Source organism: Rhagoletis pomonella, unplaced genomic scaffold, assembly GCF_013731165.1.
Source record: "Rhagoletis pomonella isolate Grant_MI unplaced genomic scaffold, Rhpom_1.0 Rhpom_scaffold_00003, whole genome shotgun sequence".
In the NCBI taxonomy this organism is placed as follows: domain Eukaryota; kingdom Metazoa; phylum Arthropoda; class Insecta; order Diptera; family Tephritidae; genus Rhagoletis; species Rhagoletis pomonella.
In genome coordinates, this window is record NW_023458557.1 from 22,312,453 (window position 1) to 22,334,070 (window position 21,618).

At 35.1% G+C, this 21,618-nt stretch overlaps 2 pseudogenes; one reads left to right on the forward strand and one right to left on the reverse strand.

The window, feature by feature from the left end:
- LOC118736104 overlaps positions 1-9,585 on the reverse strand; it is a 38,994-nt pseudogene extending 29,409 nt beyond the window's left edge.
- Positions 9,586-12,615: 3,030 nt separating this feature from the next.
- LOC118736105 overlaps positions 12,616-21,618 on the forward strand; it is an 87,223-nt pseudogene continuing 78,220 nt past the window's right edge.

Consider the following 21,618-nt stretch of genomic DNA (forward strand, 5'->3'; position numbering starts at 1 on the left):
AATTCGTCCGTCGGTTCATATAGATTCCTTCTGGCGTGCCTTGGCGAGGGCTCTACTGCAAGCAAGTGTATGTTCGGGTGTCCACGTCTGTGGCTCCCTAGTAGGAATTGCTTGCAGAGTATTGTGTTGTGCTTCTTATGGGGAGCATTTTCGCCTCATTGTGCAGGTGGTGTTCTAGCGACATCAGAAGACATCCAGTCGCTCGCCGAAGTGCAGAGTTTTGTGTCGTCTGCAGCTTCATCCACTGCGTCCTACTAGTCCCCGGCGACCACACTAGTGCTTCGTAATTTAAAACGGGCCGGCCTATTGCCTTGTATATTGCCAGCCGGCTAGCGATTTGAGGACCTTGTTGCGACTCTGTACTTTATTGACAATAGCGGTTGAGTGCGCAGAGAAGGAGAGCAGACTATCGAATGTTACTCCGAGTAATTTGGGGTTATACACCGTCGGAATTGGTGTATAATCGACGTAAATTCCCAGCGGTAGACTGCCATCCTTCGTCCAGATGGGGAACAAGGTCACAGGGGATTTTGTAGGGGAGGGTGTTAGGCTCCTAGCAGTAAAGAAGCGAGAAAGCTCGGAGAGATACCCGTTTACTTTCGAGCACAAGTCATATATTCCATTCCCAGACGCCATTATCAGCATAGGAGACAATCGAGACTATCTCTGGTGGTTGAGGAAGCTTTGAAATATAGTAGTTAAACAGTAATGGGGAAAGGACACCGCCCTGTGTAACCCCCTGTTTTAATTGTTTAGGGTTACTCGATTTGTCTCTAAACATTACTGACGAGTGTTGACCACTTAGATAATTAGCCGACCACCATTTGAGCCTATGTGGAAGAGAGGAGGCCTCTATTTCTTCCAGCAGCGTGGAGCCGCTGACGGTATCAAACGCCTTTGACAGGTCCAACGCTACTGGAATAGTTCTCTCACAGGAACGGTTGCGGTTTAGGCCACGTGTTTATGGCGTTAAGTGCTGTGCTATGTGTGGGGTCAGGTGGTTCGTGAAATACGGGAGTACCAAGGCCTCTAGTGTTTTCGCTACAGGGGAAAGGAGTGTTATCGGACGATAAGACTCTCCTTTGTTGGCTGGTTTCCCCGGTTTGAGCAGTGGGACCACTCTCCCCATCTTCCAGATGGCTGGAATGATAAGAGTGTCCATTGACAGATTGAGGACCTCCGTTAGGTTCGCTACTTCCGCAGGATCCAAATTTTTTAGCACCAACATTCATATTCCGTCGGGTCCAATTGTTTTGGAGGCTTTCGCCTTCCCGATGGCTACCTGAACTTCACCGCTAGCGAAAGCAAAAGGGACACAGGTTTTTGGTAGTTTATGAAGCCTTTTGGTCATTCGACATTTGGGTTTGTCCGACGGATGTATAAATTGCCGGCTAAAATAGCTCGCGCATCACTCCGGGTCCGACGAAGCATGGTCACCGAAAGAAATTTCGGACCTGTCGTTGTGCTTCATCGGATTGGACAGTGCCCTCACTGTTGACCAAAACTTACTCACACCAGAGGCGATGTTACAGGTACAGTTTCCCGCGTTGAGATTCCTGATACGGGGATTTCCGGGATCGGCCTGACGAAGGTTGTCACGCTCATCGGCTAGAACAGCCGCTTTAGCAGGGAAGTTTGGACGGGGGTCCGTTATGCATCCTGCTGGTACGAAGCGAGCTGCAGCGGCAGTGACAACCCTGCGGAACTGACGTTCACCTAGGTGGACGTCGGTTGGGTTGGGGGTCGCACTATAAATATTATTGCTTCGAAGTGGAATGATATTAAAGACCATACAAATTTGTCTAAGGTTTTATTTTTAAGTATGGTAAAATTTTGTATACAAGAGAATCGATACTTTAAATATAATGGCAAAATATATGAGCAACGGTCAGGAATGCCTATGGGCGCCCCAGCTTCACCAGTGATAGCTGATATAGTAATGGAAGATTTACTGACCAAATTTGAAAGTGATTGTTCTAATAAACCGCAGCTCCTAACCAAGTATGTGAATGATTTGTTTGCCATAATTAAAACCGAAGATATAGACAAGATGCTGACTTTATTAGACAGGTAGCAAAAGGTGATTAAATTTACGATAGAAATAGAAAAAGATGGAAAACTACCATATCTGGACCCCCTAGTATTCAGGAAGAACAATCGATTAAAAATTGACTGGTATGCAAAGCCTACGTCATCGGGGTGATTAATCAATTATAAATCGAAACAAGAGAGGAAAGCTATTTTAAATACCGCAACCAATTTCATAAGAAGAGTCCTCACCATTAGCGACAAATATTTTCATAGAAAGAACCAAAATATTATCCAACAAATTTTGGAACAGAACGAATTCCCCTCTTGCTTAATTAGGAAACTCATTCAGAATTATTACGACGGGACCGATAAAGCGAATACTTATAATGAGAATAAAGTATACAAAACCGCTACATATGTTCCGGGGATATCTGAGAGGATTAAACATTCTAATATGTATGACAATGAAAAGGTCCAAATAGCATTTGCATGCAGCAACACACTAGGAAAAATATATAGCAACACTAAGGACAAGATTCCTAGATACGAGAAATCTAACGTAATATACAAAATTTCATGTAACGGCGACGGGTCCCATTTATGCGACAAAGTATAAGTGGGGACAACAAAAACAAAACTCAAGACAAGGATTTCCGCACACAAACCAAATATAAAGTTAAGGAACAGCTCAATAATAATAATAATATCCCAACGGTTTTTACCCTCCGTTCTCGCCCATCCGAACGAGGGGCGCAGTCCGCATGACGTACGGAACCAGTATTTTCAATTTTTGCGCCGAGTCACGATAGGCAGGAGTTTGTTAAGTGTCGAGATCTAAAACTGTTCAGCTACAGAACTAAATTCGTCAGCCGATTTTATGTCTTTATTTTAATGATTCATTTATTGATTTCTTAATGCTGAAAAGCGGATCTGATATATCAAACGTGCTGGAATGAGAGTTAAAATCCTGGCATAAGCAACGGAGTGGGTCGTGCAATTCAAAATTAGTTTTACAAGTTTTCAGAAATAGGGGGCAAAAGTGTCTTGATACCCGGGAGGGAACATTAAGGCTAACTTCGCCAAGAAGAAGCGGACCTGTTAGTAATTTAACTATAAAAATTGTACCAAGCATTTGCCTGCGGCTGGAAAGTGTAGGAAGATTAATAAGTTTTAATCGGCTCGTATAAGGTGGAAGGTTATATTGAGAATCCCAACGGAAATTTCTTAAAGCAAAAAGTAGGAATTGTTTTTGAATTGATTCTATCTTGTCTGAGGAAATTTGATACCTAGGATTCCAAACCACCGAACCGTATTCCAGAATTGGCCTAACTAATGTTGTGAACAGGGTTTTAGTGATATAAGGGTCACAAAATTATTTTGACCATCGTTTCACAAATGCAAGTACACCTTATCCTTGTTGACTGTCACATTAATATGAAGATTAAAATTAAGCTTAGGATCCATTGTGATGCCAAGGTCCACAAATTTAATACCTGTTCCAGGTTATGGTTACCTACTGTATAAGAAGCGGGATGAACAGCTCTTCGCGAGAAGCTCATTAATTTACATTTCTTAAGATTTAGAGGCATAAGATTTACTTGACACCAGTAAGCCATGCTGTCTAAGTATGATTGTAGCAAAGACCTTTCTTTAATTGAAACGTACGATTTATAAAGCTTTACACCATCTGCATACATTAAAATTTTGGAAAATTGTATATCTGTAGAAATATCGTTTATAAAAAGCAAGAACAGAACCGGGCCTAGGTGGCTACCTTGAGGGACTCCTGAAGTAACATCAATTACGTCAGAGATAGTATTTTTAAACATTACGCTTTGTGACAATAAGACGGCCTTGTCAGCACACTGTAGGGGCACGGGACACTTTCCCGATTTTGATAATGTTGCCATTCTACAAGAAGAAAAAAACTATAATAAACGCTATATTTTTGAAATGTTACACATTACCAACACACGTAATGAGAGAAGGATCAACTTTAAAACGGACACAGACAATTGTGCACATGTGTATCGCAATTTGGTTTTAAATTGCCAACAACAATCCTCAACGTAGGTGTTCCTCTATTTTATAATCAACATTCGTTCCGTTTCCCTAACATACCTTCGTAGCATAATAACACAATGCTGTGCTTTTACATGTATGTACATATGTTTGTACACATACATATTGTCTTACTGCTCAATGTTCCGTGTATTGTTGATTGTATGTTTTTTTGTTTACAATTACGGTATTTTTAATTGTTTACTTCTTATGTTTATATTAATTTGCCTAAAATTTTACTTGTTTAACTATTATTTCTGTACGCCTAATTAGTCGACCAGGCACAATAAAGAGTGTAAGTTGTGTTTAATGTACGTTTGTAATAACTTAATGTTATTAATAAGTTATCGTGTTTGTATATTTACAGTCCTGAAGATGACCTCAGATTAAGGTCGAAATATCGACAATTAAAATATCAATAGAACGAATTTTTGCGTTTTACTTAATTGGTGGGCCTCGAGTTTGTTAAATATGGTTCTTAATTATCACTGAGATAAATATTTTTAAGCCATCTAAAACTTTTATTTAAGACTTATGTTATAAAAGTGTTTTCATAATAATTATGAGTGCGAAAAAAATTGTAAGCCTTAAAAGACGGTGCTTGTTCAGGACTATTTCGGGACTAGGTGGGACCAGTTCGAGTCTAGTTGGGGGGGTAGTTCGGCACAGTTGGGGCATAGTTTAGGACTAGTTCGGAATTATATTAATATTTAATATAGCCCCAAACTAGTGCCCAACTGGCCCCAAACTACTCTCCAACAAGTTCCAAACTGTTCCCGAACTGGCCCTAAACTAGTGCCGAAATGGTCCCGTCCTTTAAGATTTAAAAAAATTTTTTCGCACTCGTAATTATTATCAAAAGACTTTTATAATATAAATCTCAAAATAAAAGTCTTTGAAGATTAATCGCAATGATATTTTTTATGACAAGACTTTTATAATATAAGTCTCAAAATATAAGTCTTTAAAGACTTAAAAATATTTATATCACTGTTAATTATTATGAAAAGACTTTTATTATGTATGTCTTTAAATAATAATTATCGATTACTTAAAAGAATTTTCTCACACATAATTATTATCAAAAGACTTATAATTCTTACGACAATTTGTATGACTTTTTAAAACTCCACCATGAAATAATTGTCATTCTGGGTATGTGGATTTGAGTAAACTCATTTGAGTAGGTATTGGAGTAGGCCTGAAAAGCTTGTTGTGGAATTGTACTCTCAGAGCCTGTGCCAATTGATAGAAAATAGGAAATTTTGACGGATCAAGCTAAAAATTTGGCATTTCTTGTGGTGAATACGAAAGTCAGAATTTTATTAAGCTCATGGGGCTAGGTAAAATTTTAACAGCTTCTAAATATGTTTTCCCAATATTTTTTGGCGGTAATGGCGGAATGGAAGCTGAAAAAAGTACAAAAAAGCGTGCTTTTTGTTGGATAGTGGGACAGATCCAAAGAAACCAAATAGGTGGCAACATCTTGTTTTGACAACCAAATTTCCCATCACTGTGCCATGTGCTTTTCCATCTGGATGATTCGTGCAATAAAAGGTATGTCCCGAAATGTCAAAATTATATCTATTAGTTAGCATTATGTCAATTTCCTTGTCCTTAAGAAATTTTGACAGCTCTAGTTTGTGGGGAGGAATGCCATTTGCATTGCGGGGGCTATTTAAGTGACGTCATTATCTTGTTTGCTGAGTAGCAAGCAGTTTGAGCAGTGTATTTTGATTTAGCATGAGTTCTTGCATTGTGTTTTGCATGAAAGTCATGAAATTCATCATGTTTTGTTGCATCGACGCTATCATAACTTCGATATTGGATTGTTTACCGTATTGTGCATGGGGATGCTGTACTTTCGGCGCAACTTGAGGTGCAGTTTTTGTTGGGGCAGGGTTTTCTAAGCCAGATTTTAAGGCACTTGCAAACGAGACGCCATTGACGGTGTTTGATAGAACTGTTGGCGACGTGGCTCTTTTGGCGAAGAAAACGTCAGGATTCGTTTGGGAGGGTACAAAGGCATTCGATACATTATGAGTACGTAGGGAAGCCACGCGTTGGTTAATCAGGTTTTTTAACTCCTTATAGACTGGACAGCCTCTGTAGTTTGCTTTGTGATTTCCACCGCAGTTACCACATTTTTTTGCACGCGGGTCTTCTGTGTTTGATGTGCAAGTGGCAGATACATGTAACTCTCCTCAAGCTACGCACACTGATCGAAGCGTGCAGTAAGACCTAGTATGACCATACTCCTGGCAGTTGGTGCATTGTACAGGGCCATTTCTCTTATGCGGTTCTTCTACAGATATTTTAATTTATAAATTGGATGCACATCGTTTTTGCCCAGTGGTTTTGTTTTCAGGCTCGAGCTCAACTTTAAACACAGGTTGAGGGATTTTGTCCCTATTAAAAATATTCACAGCAGCTTTTGGATTGAAGCTTTGTTTTTTAAGTGCTTCCGAAACTTCCACAACTTCAACGCTTTTGTACTTTTAAGTTGGTATATATAAAATTTTGTTTTTGTGTCATTCGGATATTTGGACACTGTTCGAAAAACCTGTTCGGAATAAATTTGAACTTTAGTTTCGCGAATATTTCCCTTAGATAGTGGGATAATATGCAACTTATTACTACCTATTAGCTGAGTGAATTTTTTAACAAGAGCGCTTGAAATCTCTTCTCTTATAAAAATCGGAGGAGGTTTGGCATTAGTAGCTTTTGCATCACTTACAGGTCCACCTCTTATTGTTCCCTGTCTCCTGGAGCACCAATGAACTTAAATAACTTAACATCGTCTGCGTACATTAAGCAATTCGAATACTTCAAAATGTTTGGAAGATCGTTGATGAATAAAAGAAACAGAAGGGGGCCAAGGTGGCTACCTTGATGTACACCTGACGTCACTTGAACTAAACGAGATGAACATTTTTTAAAGATAACCCTCTGTTTTCTGCCCATGAAATAAGAAGAAAGCCAGCGTAGCAGGATTGGAGGGAAACCAATTTTATCAAGTTTGTATATCAGAGTTGAATGAGATACTTTATCAAATGCCTTGCTGAAATTAGTGTAAATGACGTCAGTTTGATAATTACTTCTTAAACCATTGTTCACATTTGTAGTGAATTCAAGAAGGTTTGATGCAGTTGATTTACCTTTACAAAAGCCGTGTTGCGATACATCGATAACGGGCGTTATGGAAAAGATAGTTCTTCCGTAACGATTTCTTTAAATACTTTAGGAATGGCACACAGCTTTGCGATTCCCCTATAATTCGCAATATTCGACCTGCTTCCATTTTTATAAAGCGGCAAGATATACGACTCCTTCCACAAAGAGGGGAAAACTCCTTGCTTTAGAGAAGCATTGAAGATGTTTGTTAATGGCTTATATAGATAATCAGCACAACTTATTAGGACACAGGATGGAATACCATCCGAACCGCTTAGAAAAGAATTTTTTAAACTATTTAAATGAAGGAGAACATTGTCAGCGGAGACTGAAGGAATACGGATGTGGTCAAACTGTGGGAGTGGAAAAGGATAGCTAGAAGTTGTTTCATTTGGCTCGACAGAATAGTTCGATTCAAAATAATTTGCAAACATATCAGCAATCATATCGTCATCACTAGAAATAACATCATCTAATTTCAGTGTTGAGTGAAACCCATTTATTTTACGTTTTGAGTTAACAAAATGATAAAATGACTTGGGATTAGAAACGATGTTAATGCGAATTTTATTAATGTAATTCCTGTAACATTTTCTGTTTAAGGCATTGTATTTATGACGAAGGATGGAATACGCGGCGTAGTGAGAAGACAGGCCTGATTTTTTATTAAGTTTAAATGATTTAGTTTTTTGATTTTTTAAATACTTTACCTCTGAGTTAAACCACAACGAGTTACGAGGTCCGGTATTTTCTTTAACAAGTGGAATGAGTTTACTGAATATATTATTCAAGATTTTACTAAAGTGTAAGACACTGTTCGCAACATCCCCATCGTACTCTGGCCAGATTATTTCAGATATAGCTATTTTAAGCTTGTCGTAGTTAGCGTATTTGAAAGAATATCGCCGACCATTCGGCTTTCTAGTATCAGGACATTAACATGAATCGTAGGATGGTGCCAAGGACAACTCAAGTGGTGGGTGATAAGGGTCTATAGGTATAACTAAAGGATCGCCGCGTATTATAGTATCATCAATAAATGCTAAATCAAGACATTTACCTAAGTTGTTGATAACTGAGCTAATCTGATATAGACCAAGATCGGAAAGTTCGTTAAGAAATTGGTTGAGTACACCCGAGAAGAATTTGGCACCAGAATTTCATCCACCGAATCCCAGAAAACACATGCTAGATTGAAATCACCCAACACCTGACCATGGCAAACAAAGAGAGCAATATTGAAGAATGTTTAAAGTAAACCGAAGGGTTAGAGTTAGGTGCAATGTAAATTGCAACAGGAAAAACGCTACTTGAGGGGCCCCGTATTCTAACACAAAGGAATTCAACATCGTCGGAACCAGTGAACTCAAATTTTTCAGAGTAAAAGTCAGTCTGAATAGCTATTAGCACACGTCTGCCTTTTCTATCCAAGCGATCATTTCTAAACATTTCATACTTATTACACAATATTTCAATATTAAACACATTCGCTTTTAACCAAGTTTCAGTAAAAATCAAAATTTCATAATTTAAATCAAAAGACTTTAAGTACAGCTCGGTTAGTTTTGTATTTAGACCTCTAACATTTTGGTAATAAATATTGAAGAAAAAATTACTTATAAGTTTTTTGATTCTGAGGAGGGAATTTGAACAGTATTTTCATCCCGAGCTCGAGGTTTAAATTCAAACTCTCGAACTAAAGCACCATTGGGCCAGAATGTACCATCAACAATGTTTTGAAAATGGTCGGCGGAAGTATCAATTTTGAAGGAAGATATGCTTCTTTCGTATGAAAAATTAAATTTTCTAATAGCCATGTGCCGGGGGTTAAGCTTTGATGTTATATAAGACTTAACATCTTCTACCGAAGTTTCACTAGAAAAGCGCGAAACAAACACAGATTTATTCACAGGAACTACGATTAATTCTTTGGGTAACGGAGAAGGTACACTTTGAGATGTAGGTTCAGACACAGCTGTCGTTTTTGCTGCAGCCCTTGTAGTGACACCTGAGGAAGATGCAGCTTGAGATAACTCAACACGCGGAGAATTAAAACTTATTAAATTATTACTTACTTAAGCCGGGAGTAGGCAAAGAATCAATTGGCGGAATGTCAATGTCTAAAGCAATGGGATTAGGAACAATGTCTCCTCCATGCTTCCGCTTTTTTGGAGCTTGTTTAAGCTTGGGTGATGGAGAGGATGAAGATTCAATGCACTTAAAGTCTTTAAATGCATCTTCATATCGCTTAAACTTTTTGGTTAGAAGTTTTAACTTCTTACTCAACTCCTGGAAGCCACTTCTGGCGCTCCTAAACATTACAAAGGTCAACTTCGGTTGATCTGCACTTGGGGCAAGACCAACGAGCACCTTTGTTATCGGTTATGATCAGTGTTGCCGCGAAACATTTTTAGTGGTAGCTAAATTCCAGCTAAAAAAGGGCTAAAAAAAGAGCTAAAAATCGTTGTTGTGGCTAAAAATGGTAGCTAAATTTTTTTACCTACATCTTATATATAAAAATAAGTGCACGTTTTTGGTGTGACCTCATAACTTGAGAACAGCTTCACCGAATTCAACCAAATTTATGTGGCATATTCGATCTATCATGCAGATGGTTTATGCGAAGTTTTCCCGAATTCGGAAGAGGGGGCGTGGCACCACCCATACTATAACTTAACTACAATATAACTTAAGAAGGGCTTCACCGAATTCAACCAAATTTATGCGGCATATTCGGGCCATCATGCAAATATTTTATGCGGAGTTTGCCCAAATTTGGAAAAGGGGCGTGGCATATGTATGTATCTTATGTATACAAATAAGTACACGTTTTTGGTGTGAGCTTATAACATGAGAACGGCTTCACCGAATTCAACCAAATTTATACGGCATATTCAGGCTATCATGCATATGGTTTATGTGAAGTTTGCCCGAATTCGTAAAAGGGGGTGTGGCGCCTTCCATACTAACTAAAATTTTGTTGTTGTATATCTCTTGAAATATTTGTCGTAGAGTACTGGAAGTTGGTATAGAGGTATAACAAATAATTCCATACTCATGGATAAAAATGGGCGGTATTGGAAAAGAGGGCGTGGCACCTCACATCTTATATATAAAGAATAAGTGCAAGATTTCAACCAAATTTATACGGCATAGTCGGGCTATTATGCAGATGGTTTGGGTTAAGTTTCCCCGAATTCGGAAAAGGGGGCGTGGCACCACCCATACTAACAAAAATTTTCTTCTGGTATATCTCTTGAAATATTTATGGTAGATTACTGGAATTGGTAGCTATACGTGGCCTGTTCAAGAGTTGGCATTCCAAATTGTTTATTTATTCATACCCAAGATGGAAAAACAAAAAATGTTGTATATCCAAATGTGTTGGATTAAGATTTAAAATAAAGAATCAAAAATTTTGAAATAAAACAAATGATAAATTTTCATATAGAAAAATTCCAGGACTTTTCATTCGTTTTTCAATATTTGGTGTAGAGAAGCACACCAGGGTACTGCTAGTATAAATATGTAAGTATACACGCAAACATTTTCTATAATTACTGGTATAGAAAAACAATGAACTCTGAAAAGAATTAATATTTTATTCAAAAAAAAAAAACTTTTTGTGTAACACATAAAGCATATTAAGGGCCGCCAACTTATCTATTTTAATGTATAGTTAAATCGTTAACGGATAAGATAACGGCCCAGAAACGTATGGAACATACATAGACATATGTTTACTTGCCTTAAAGGAAAGGCGTTCGCTTTATGAGCGAAGAGTTAAATTCATGAAAGTCATAAAAAAAAATTTTAATGTCCATGATGAATAAATTTTGAAAAGGGCTAAAAAAAAGGGCTAGGGGCAATTTCGAATTTTTGTGGCCAAAAAAAGAATTTGGTAGCCAAATTTAGCCACCAAAGGGCTATAACGGCAACACTGGTTATGATATCGGCCACCCCACCATTGAGACCAGCACATTTTACGTGAGCTAAGTCATCACACAACCAACACGCAACGCAACGCTCTAAGTCGTTTTTAATGTTACATTTTTCAAAACAGCAGGATGAATACATTGCAGCGCGAAGTAGTAACAATTTGTATGTACAAGAATAACTCACAGTGTACGCTTTTAGTACGATAGTAGCTAAGATGAGCGTTTGAGAGACACAGAAATCTAGGTATTGTAAGTTCAATGGTTAGAAACCGTGCTGAACTTAACAGTTTTGAAGCCACTGAGCCAAAAAGCTTAACAGCATAAAAGCAAGCCAAAATCTGCTGTTTAAAGGAAAATTATTTAATCGATGATAAGCAAAATGTATGTAAATCGCCGAAGATGGGAAACTGCACTCTCACGCAAAACAACAATAATGCACCAAAAGAGGCAAATATGCACAACAACCAAAAGAGGCAAATAACACAATTTCTTGGAGCATGGCTTCAAAGAGCTTTTTCCAGTATAAATTACACAAATTAGAACTGCTTAGCACTTAGATAAACAAAATAACTTCAGAAATTCTTTCAAACGAATGATTAAGCGACCGCCCAGCACGAACGTTGCCGCAGTTATTTATAATATAAATCTCAAAATAAAAGTCTTTGAAGACTTAAAAATATTAATCGCAATGATAATTATTATGACAAGACTTATAATATAAGTCTAAAAATACAAGTCTTTGAAGCAGGGACCGAAAATAAGAGTTATTTTTAAATTTTTGAATAAAAAAATCCTACATAAATGAACATCGTAGAAAAGTTTTGATTACACCATCATGATTTTTAGGTGAACTATATGCAACATATTGTAAATTTTTGATTTATATATATTTAGATCAAAAATAAAAGTTATTTTTGATTTTTATATATTTAGATAAAAAATAAAAGTTACTTTTGATTTTTATTTTTTTAGATGAAAAATAAGAGTTATTTTTAATTTTTATATTTTTATATCAAAAAATAAGTTTTTTTTGATTTTTATACTTTTATATCAATAATAAAAATCAATTCAAAATTCGTGACATAATATGTTTCTTAATCTCTGTTACGCATTAAAGTAAAACTAAGGTGTACGGTTATAATAACAACAAAATGTTCGTAACAAAGTTAGTAAGTTATGCTGTGCATTGCCCCTGAACTTGAAATAACGCTATTATTTGTTCTTTCATTTTTATTTTTGTTATTATAACCGTACACCTTTTATTATTAGCGTAATCTTATTGTTGTTTTCAATTTGCGAATTTCAATGCATATTGCATATTACATGATAGCATTCAATCGCGAGGGAGAAGTTGTGATGAGCACTGCTTATTTATAAAACTGAAAAAGTAAAAGTTTGATATAGTTTCATAATGGGAAGAAAACGAAATGTATACGTACGTGATTTTTATATTATTGAAGGCGCCAATGGAGAATGTAAACTTTGTAAAAAAAAAATTTGTGCGCTATGTTTAACTAATTTGAAAAGACATTTACAAACGGACCATAGTGATATATATGATGACAAAAGGGCTAAAATAGAAAGAAGTGAAGCATGCAAAAACGATAAAAAAAATTAAATTTACCGTTGAAATGTCCGTGAATGAAGTTGTTAATTCTTGTATCAGTTTGTTAATTAAACAATCAATGCCCTTGTCACATTTTGATAGTGAGCCATTTAATACATTACCAAAACCAATATTTGATGGTCTACATATTCCAAAAATAAACTCTAGAAATATTTTACAACATTTGAAAGATCAGTATGATAACTTAAAAAATAACATAAGAAATTTAACAAAAAATAAAATACTTTGCATAAAAATGGATACAGCTACTCGCCATGATCGGGCTATTTTGGGCATAAATGTGCAAATAATCACATCCAATAAACTTGAAATATTCACACTAGCCATGCTTGAATTGAAGCAGAAACATACTGCGCAATATTTAACCACTAAAATTGAAGATGTTTTGAAAAGTTTCAATATAGATAATGCGCAAGTTTATGCAGTAACCACTGATAACGGCAGAAATATGGTGAAAGCGGTGGAGCTGTTATCATTGCATAGTGATGACGAAGAAAGTGACAGTGAAAGTGAAGACAATTACGAAAGTATTGTGTGCAATGTAAGATTCGAAAATATTATTTCTATTAAATGTGCTGCCCACACATTGCAGTTAGCTGTTAAAGAATTTTTAGATAACTTAAATACAAATGTAGTGAATACGTCACGGAACTGTGTAAAATATTTGAGAAGACCTGCATATCGGTAAGTTATTTCCTTAAACTTTGCATGTACAAAATGTGTTTTTGTTAAGTTTTTCATTCTATTCCAGACATAGTATAAAAAGTAGCCAAAACCTAAAACCAATAATGGACGTACCAACACGCTGGAGCTCCACTTATAATATGTTGAAGCGACTTCTAGACTTAAAAGAATTTTGCTGTGAACATTTGCCATTATCCGAGCAACTCCAAACACATGAGTGGGCGGAACTAGAAAAAATTATACAGGCTCTTCAACCAGTAAATACTCTGACGCTGAAAGTACAAAAATCTAGTTTATTGTTCGGAGATTTTTATAAAAATTGGCTAGAGCTTATTTTTACTCTAAAAGGCTTCAATACTGAGATGACCAGACAACTTCTGGATCACATCGGAAAAAGGCAAACAAAGATGCTTGAATATGACACTATGTATGCAGCCTTGTTTTTAGACCCCAGATTTAAGCGTGTGTTGTCAAATGAGAAAATAAATTCGGCAAAAATCATTTAAAAAAATGGTGATCCAGCTAGTAAACGTGGTGAGCTAAGACATAAAATTTAAAATAATTTATAATATATTATTAATGTTTTTTTATTTGTAGCTAAGCAAAACACTGAAACTCAGCGATTTTCCTGCGGTACGCCACCTGTTGCAGAAGACTTATCTTATAAATATTATAAATGTGAAAGTTTGTATGTTTGTATGTTTGGGAAATCATCACGCGGAAACGACTACACGGATTTGCATGAAATTTTGTACGCAGATAGCTTATGGGCCAGATTGGTTAATAGGCTAATCTTTAAGAGTTGCCACCTGTGAAAAAAGTTTCATTTATTTAATATGCGGGAACGACTGAATGGATTTGCATGAAAATTTGCACACAGATAGCTTATAACCTAGGTTGGAAAATAGGCTACTTTTCTTAAGAGTTGCCACCTGTTAAAAAGTTTCATTAAATTAATACGCGGAAACGACTAAATGGATTTGCATGAAATTTTGCAAGCAGATAGCTTATGACCTACATTGGAAAATAGGCTAATTTTTTGGAAGAGTTGCCACCTGTTAAAAAAGTTTAGTTACATTAATACGCGGAAACGACTAAACGGATTTGGATGAAATTTTGCACACAGATAGCTTATGACCTAGGTTAGAAAGTAGGCTACCTTTTTTAAGAGTTGCCACCTGTTAGAAATGTTTAATTTAATTAATACGCGGAAATGAGTGAACTGATTTGCATGGAAGTTTTTACACAGATAGCTTATGAGCTAGGTTGAAAAATAGGCTACTTTTTTAAGAGTTACCACCTGCTAAAAAAGTTTAATTAAATTAATACGCGGAAAAGCCTGAACAGATTTGCATGAAATTTTGCAAGCAGATAGCGTATGACCTACAGTGGAAAATAGGCTAATTTTTTGTAAGAGTTGCCACCTGTTAAAAAAGTTTTAATTAAATTAATACGCGGAAATGACTGAACAGATTTGCATGACATTTCGTACAGAGATAGCTTATGACCTATGTTGGAAAATAGGCTACTATTTTAAGAGTTATCACGTATTAGGAAAGTTTAATTAAATTAATACGTGGAAATTACTAAACTGATTTGCATGAAAGTTTGCACACAGATAGCTTATGACCTAGACTGGAAAATAGGCTACTTTTTTAAGAATTGAAAATGAAATTTTGCTCAAAGATGGTTTATGACCTGGATTAAAAAATAGGCTACTTCCTTAACCGGTTTTCCGAAATTTAGTACATTTACTACGGATTTCGGAAGGATGGTCTTAGACTGAAAGCAAGTCCGATAACTCAAGGCCCCTCCCATACAAATTGGAATTTTCATATTACATACATATCTCTCGAAGTATTTGTGGGAGAGAACTGAAACTTGGTATAGTGATATGTATGTGAAATCAATGTTGGCATTAATCGATTGATGTTTTAATTAGTTAGTTAATTCGATTAAATTCAATCTGTTTACAGTTAATCATGGTTAATTTTGATCCGACTAAACAGTTAATGGTAACCGCGATTAAAAAATTATTTTTCAATCATTAACTCTTAATTTGATCAAGTAAGTTTGGTGATTAATTAAGTTATGCTGGAATTTCCCTGTGCACACAAAGCAAGTTAATCCGGTATGGCTAAGTCGGGTTTCCTCATCAATCTAAGCAATCTGGTGTGCATTTTCACTAAGATATATACCAACAAACGTTTTGCAAACTAGGTTTGTAAAAGTTCCCAGTTTATGTATTGCTAATAACAATTATTATTATTTTCTTATATTACGTGCTTTTTATAAGCGTAAAACACAAAACGTACAGTGGATTACGACTAATTAATTTTAATCGACAAACGCGATTAACATTTTAATCGTTAATTTTTAATCGTTAATCAGATTAACAGTTTGCCAACACTGTGTGAAATCATGTTCATATGCACGGAGAAAAATGGACGTTTTTGGAAAAGAGGCGTAGCACCTCCCATACTGATGAAAATTTCATATTGCATATCTCTTCAAATGTTTGGGGTAAAGCACTCAAGGTTGGTATGGAAATACATATGTATGCATGTATGTATGTGAAACTAATACCATACTCATGGAGAAAAATGAGAGTTATTGGAAAAGGTGGTGTGGCAACTCCCATGCAAATTGATTTTTCTATGTTGCATATCTCTGGAGGTGTTTATTGCAGAGGACTGGAACTTGGCACCGAGATGTGTATACAAAATTAATTCCATACTCAAAGAGAAGAATTTGCGTTATTCGAAAAGGGGACATGGTTCCTGCCGTACAAATCTTACTTACTCTTACTGTTTATCTCTAGAGGTGTTCATGGTAGAGTACTTAGACTTGGTACTGGGGTATGTAAAATCAATTCTAAATTCATGGAAGAAGATTAGTTTTATAAGAAAAAGGGGCGTGGCACTTCCAGTACAAATTTACTTTTTCTTGCCACATATCCCTGGAAGTGTTTGTGGAAGACAGAATAAATTTCATTAAATGGAAAAGGGAGAGCCGGGTTCGGCCTTATAATCTAAAGCTCTCTTGAGGCATTTGCTACAGTAATGAGAAGTGGTATTTTATGAAGGCCAGGTTATTAAATTTGAGTTGGAAATATTAGAACTCGCCGTGGCACCTCCAAGAAGGTTACACGTTCACGCGTCGTATACCTGGAAACATTTTAAGATAAACTTAGAGGGATTGATATATTTCGTATGCCTAGCGCGCAGACGAGATTTTATAATTTAATAGTTTTAAACGCCCTAAATACCTTAACTCGCTTAAAAAATAACGAGCTATAACGAAATGGGCACAGAAATAAAATCTAACATCATTAAATTATTTTGCCTATTTGTATAAAAGCGCGGGGTGAAACCCGCGGGTATAAGCTAGTTTCTAATAGATGAAAGCTCCGTTGCAAGCTCTCGATCTTTATTAGCAGACGGTTTAAAGTCTATGGAGATGAATTATTCGGTTTGGACGACGGTGATATTCCTTCGTCAATAAATGACAGCGTCCGTAAAGAGTATTTTGAAATAGACAATTATAAAGAAAAACGTTTGGATACTTCTGCTAATATATTGGAATATTGGGAGAGCAAAACATTTGCGTTTCCATGGCTTCGAAAATTAGCTTTAATTGTTCATTCTGTACCTGCCACTCAAGTCAGTGTAGAAAGGTCATTTTCGGCACTCAGATTGATATTGGGAGATTTGAGATATAATTTATCTGAGGAACATTTAGAATCAATTATGATGGTAAAATTGAACACCTGAAAATACCTCTTAACACTGACTTGAATGGCAGCCAAAACTTATAAGCCTCTCGCAGTAGTAACCATTACTTTTTAAGTTTTACGTAAGCTAAGAATTTTAGAATTTTTTCTATTTCGCTCTATTCATGTTTTATAGCTGATACATTATCCATAATATTTTCATAATTGTCTATATTTTAATTGCCAGTTTCTTCTTTATCTTTACGCCTAAATTTGCTTCTTCTGAATACTGTTTTAATTCAAGCATTGCCACCGTGAATATATCTACGTAGTTTATTGGATCTTTGATAATGGATAAGTCGCATATATTCATATATACAAATTGGAATGATGCAGCATATTGTAATACATAGGGCATAAATAAATAAATAAGAAGTTTGAATTGATTTTTATTATTGATATAAAAATATAAAAATCAAAAATAACTCTTATTTTTTGATATAAAAATATAAAAATCAAAAATAACTTTTATTTTTCATCTAAAAAAATAAAAATCAAAAATAACTTTTATTTTTGATCTAAATATATAAAACTCAAAAATAACTTTTATTTTTGATCTAAATATATAAAAATCAAAAATAACTCTTATTTTTGATCTAAATATATAAAAATCAAAAATAACTCTTATTTTTTGATTTTTTTGATAAAAGTCATAAGAGTTACGGTCCCTGCTTTAATGACTTAAAAATATTTATATCGCTGTTAATTATTATGAAAAGACTTTTATTATATAAGTCTTTAAATAATAGTTATCGATGACTAAAAAAAATTTTCTCATACATAATTATTATCAAAAGACTTTTGTAATTCTTACGAAAATTTGGATGCTTTTTAAAACTCCACCATGAAATAATTATTATTCTGGGTCTGTGGATTTGAGTAAACTCATTTGAGTAGGTATTGATAATTTGATGGTATCGGAACGTCCTTAATCGAAGTACATTCTCAATAATTTTCGTTCGGTACAAAGTTTTTTTGGTATCAATACTTTTGATCCAAGTACTAAGAGCAACTTCACAACAAGCTTTTCAAGTGTTTGGCACTTTTCAGGCTTTCAGCTACACAATTCAGCTATTGCTGAAAGCCTGAAAAGCGTTGAACGCCTGAAAAGCTTGTTGTGGAGTTGTACTCTCAGGGCCTGTGCCAATAGGAAATTTTGACGGATCAAGCTAAAAATTGGGCATTTCTCGTGGTGAATACGAACGTCAGAATTTTACCTAGCTCATAGGGCTAGGTAAAATTTTGACAGCTTCTAAATATATTTTCCCAATATTTTTTGGCGGTAATAAGAGTGAAATTCAGAATGAAAGCTGGAAAACGTACAAAAAAGCGTACTTTACGTTGGATAGTGGGACAGATCCAAAGAAACCACATAGGTGGCAATATCTTGTTTTGTCAACATCGGATTGGCTGATGTATGCTACATATGATTAATACACATAATTTTCAGAGTTACGAATACCAATTGTAATAGCGCAAGCTTTACTGTTTTATTATTACTGTTTCGTAATAAGCTAGTAGCAGACCTTTTTAACTCTTGTATAAATAGGAAATAAACGCGTGACGCGGTCACAACACGTTACTCTCAAGAAAAGCAAAGGCTCCATATGAAATTACGTACAAGAAATAGCTAAGAAATTTTCTTGTGTAAAATTTTCTTGAGGCAGTACGCAGTTCGTAGAAAATTTGCTACGCTTTCTACTACGGTTTTCTAAAGTTTTTTTTTATGAAAAAAGAGTAAAAGGTAACCCATTCTTGCAACAGAAATATATGCCCGTTCATTATTTCTTGAGGAAAGAGTTAGGCAACAGGCTAAAGGAAATGTGAAAAATCGCATCGCCAAAAGTTTCTGTGTATAAACGCAGTCTATCAAAACCCGATACTGAAGTAAATTTTGCCTCGGATTTTTTTTTGCAACTCCTAACTGCGCACATTAAACAGGAAGGCTGCAGTGTTAATTTTTTTTTTTTCGTGAAAAATATGAGCTGTCAAACTTTGCTCCATTCATATACACATTCACATGCGCACATATTAGCATCCTTTTTGCTTGCTTTTTGATTGGTCGAATGTGTTTACATTTCTTTCTGTTTTGACATTCTAGGTTTCTCAAGCAACAACAAAATACATGGCAGGGTTGTATTTGCTCTACTGCTATTACCTGTTTAATATGCCTTGGTACAAGGTACTTTCTATAGCTGTGTGAGTGCTCATAAATCTGTAACTTGGAACAGGTCTGATTATTTTCGCTTTTTTTTCTTTGTTAAGTAGACAATTGTCTTTCGATAGCCATAACTAAAAATTTAAATAAGTTCCAATTTAACCTTGAAACGTTAGCCAAAATTTAAAAGATAAAACAAATTATATAAATATGTATTGCCAACTGTTTTAGATATTATTTAATCGGCTTTTTATTTTTTTGTATTTTAATAGACTTATGTATGTAATCATCAATAGCAGTAGACAAGAAAAAAAGAGTGAAAATCGACTTTGTAAACTGACCCGAAAAAGAATTAAAAATTATACTATTTTCTTTGTGGCGTATTAATGTTTATTTCAAAAATAGCTGAATTTTTTTGTAAACGAGTGACAAAAGTACGCACAACTCGGGTAAAATTTCCCTTTTAGCTACTTAAGAAACCCTATTGGCATCTGGCAAAAAACATGTGATTGGTTTAAAGGAATACAAAAACCAATAGAAATTAGTAATTATACGAGATATTTGCGTAATATATATGCGTATTTAAAATATAAATCATGTATACACTGGCGATCAAAACCGAGTGCATGTACGACATTTTATTACTTACAGTAACATAACTTTTTTTAATAATAAGCGGATTGAAGCGGAATAAAGCCTAGTATAGAGAAAAACTAAACAATTTTTATTGAGCTCGAGGCTCGAGGCGTTTTTTTCTACCATTTTTTCAAATTATTGTTGCTTTTCCACAATAAATTTTCATTAAAAAAAAAACGGCCTCGAGCTCAATAAAAATTGTTGAATATAATTGTTATACGGCCATAAAATAACAAAAACCAAATAACTAAAGGACGAGCGCACCTAAAAAGTTAAACATTCTAATAATAGAAATATTAACAAAAACCAACAAAACCAACCACCACATGATCAAGTGAATTGCAGCGGAATAGCTGCGCTTGATTGTAGTTGGCTTAGCATGTGAAATAGTGGAAATAAGCAACAAGAATTAACAAGGCGAACTTAGCACAGTGCTCAGACAACTGGCTGAGTCAGTGGGATCGTCGGTTCGAATCCTACTGAAAGAAGTCTGATGAGAAACTGTGGTGCTTTTGTTGCTTTTCCACAATAAGTTTTCATTAAAAAACGGCCTCGAGCTCAATAAAAATTGTTGAATATAATTGTTAAAAGGCCATAAAATAACAAGAAAAACAAATAACTTAAGGACGAGCACACCTAAGAAGTTAAACATCTATATTAATAAAAATGTTGTGTTCGTATGTCACGGTCGTCAAAACTCGAGAACGGCTGAACCGGTTTGAATATTTTTTTTTGTATTGTTCGGTATAATACCAGAACCAATGATATCGCAAAAAACTGGAGGGTTGCCACCTATTTGAAAATTTTTAAACCCAAATATATTGATAAAATAAATAAATTATTGCAATATGGGTATCAAATTAAATAGGTTTAAGAAGATAGCTGCTGGAAGTATTTTTGACGGGGGTTGTCACCTATTTGAGAATTTTAACTCAGTTAAGTTGATTAAGTAAATGAAATATTGCAATGTGGGTATCAAATTAGAGAGTGTTAAGAACGCGTACAGCCGAATATATGTATCATTAGGGTTGCCACCTGTTTCACTAAACTGTTTAACTAAATTACACTGATGAAATAAATGAAATATTACAATATTGGTATCAAATTAAAGAGGGTTAAGAAAGATAACTGCTAGGAATATTTTTGAGGAGTGTTGCCGCCTATTTGAAAATTTTAACTCAGTCAAATTGATAAAATAAACAAAATATTGCCATGTGGGTGTCAAACTAAAGAGTTTTAAGAAGGCTTACAGTCGAAAATATTTTAAAGGAGGGTTGCCACCTGTTAAATAATTTTGCGCAATTTAATTGATAAACTAAATGATATATTACAATATAGACATTAAATTAAAGAGGTTTAAGAAAGATAACTGCTGGAAATATTTTTTAGGAGGGTTCCCGCCTATTTTAAAAGTTTTAACCCTGTTAAATTGATAAAGTAAATGAAATATTGCAAGGTATAAAACTAAAGAGTTTAAAGAAGGCTCACAGGCGAAAATATTTTAAAGGAGGATTGCCACCTGTTAAAAAATTTAGCG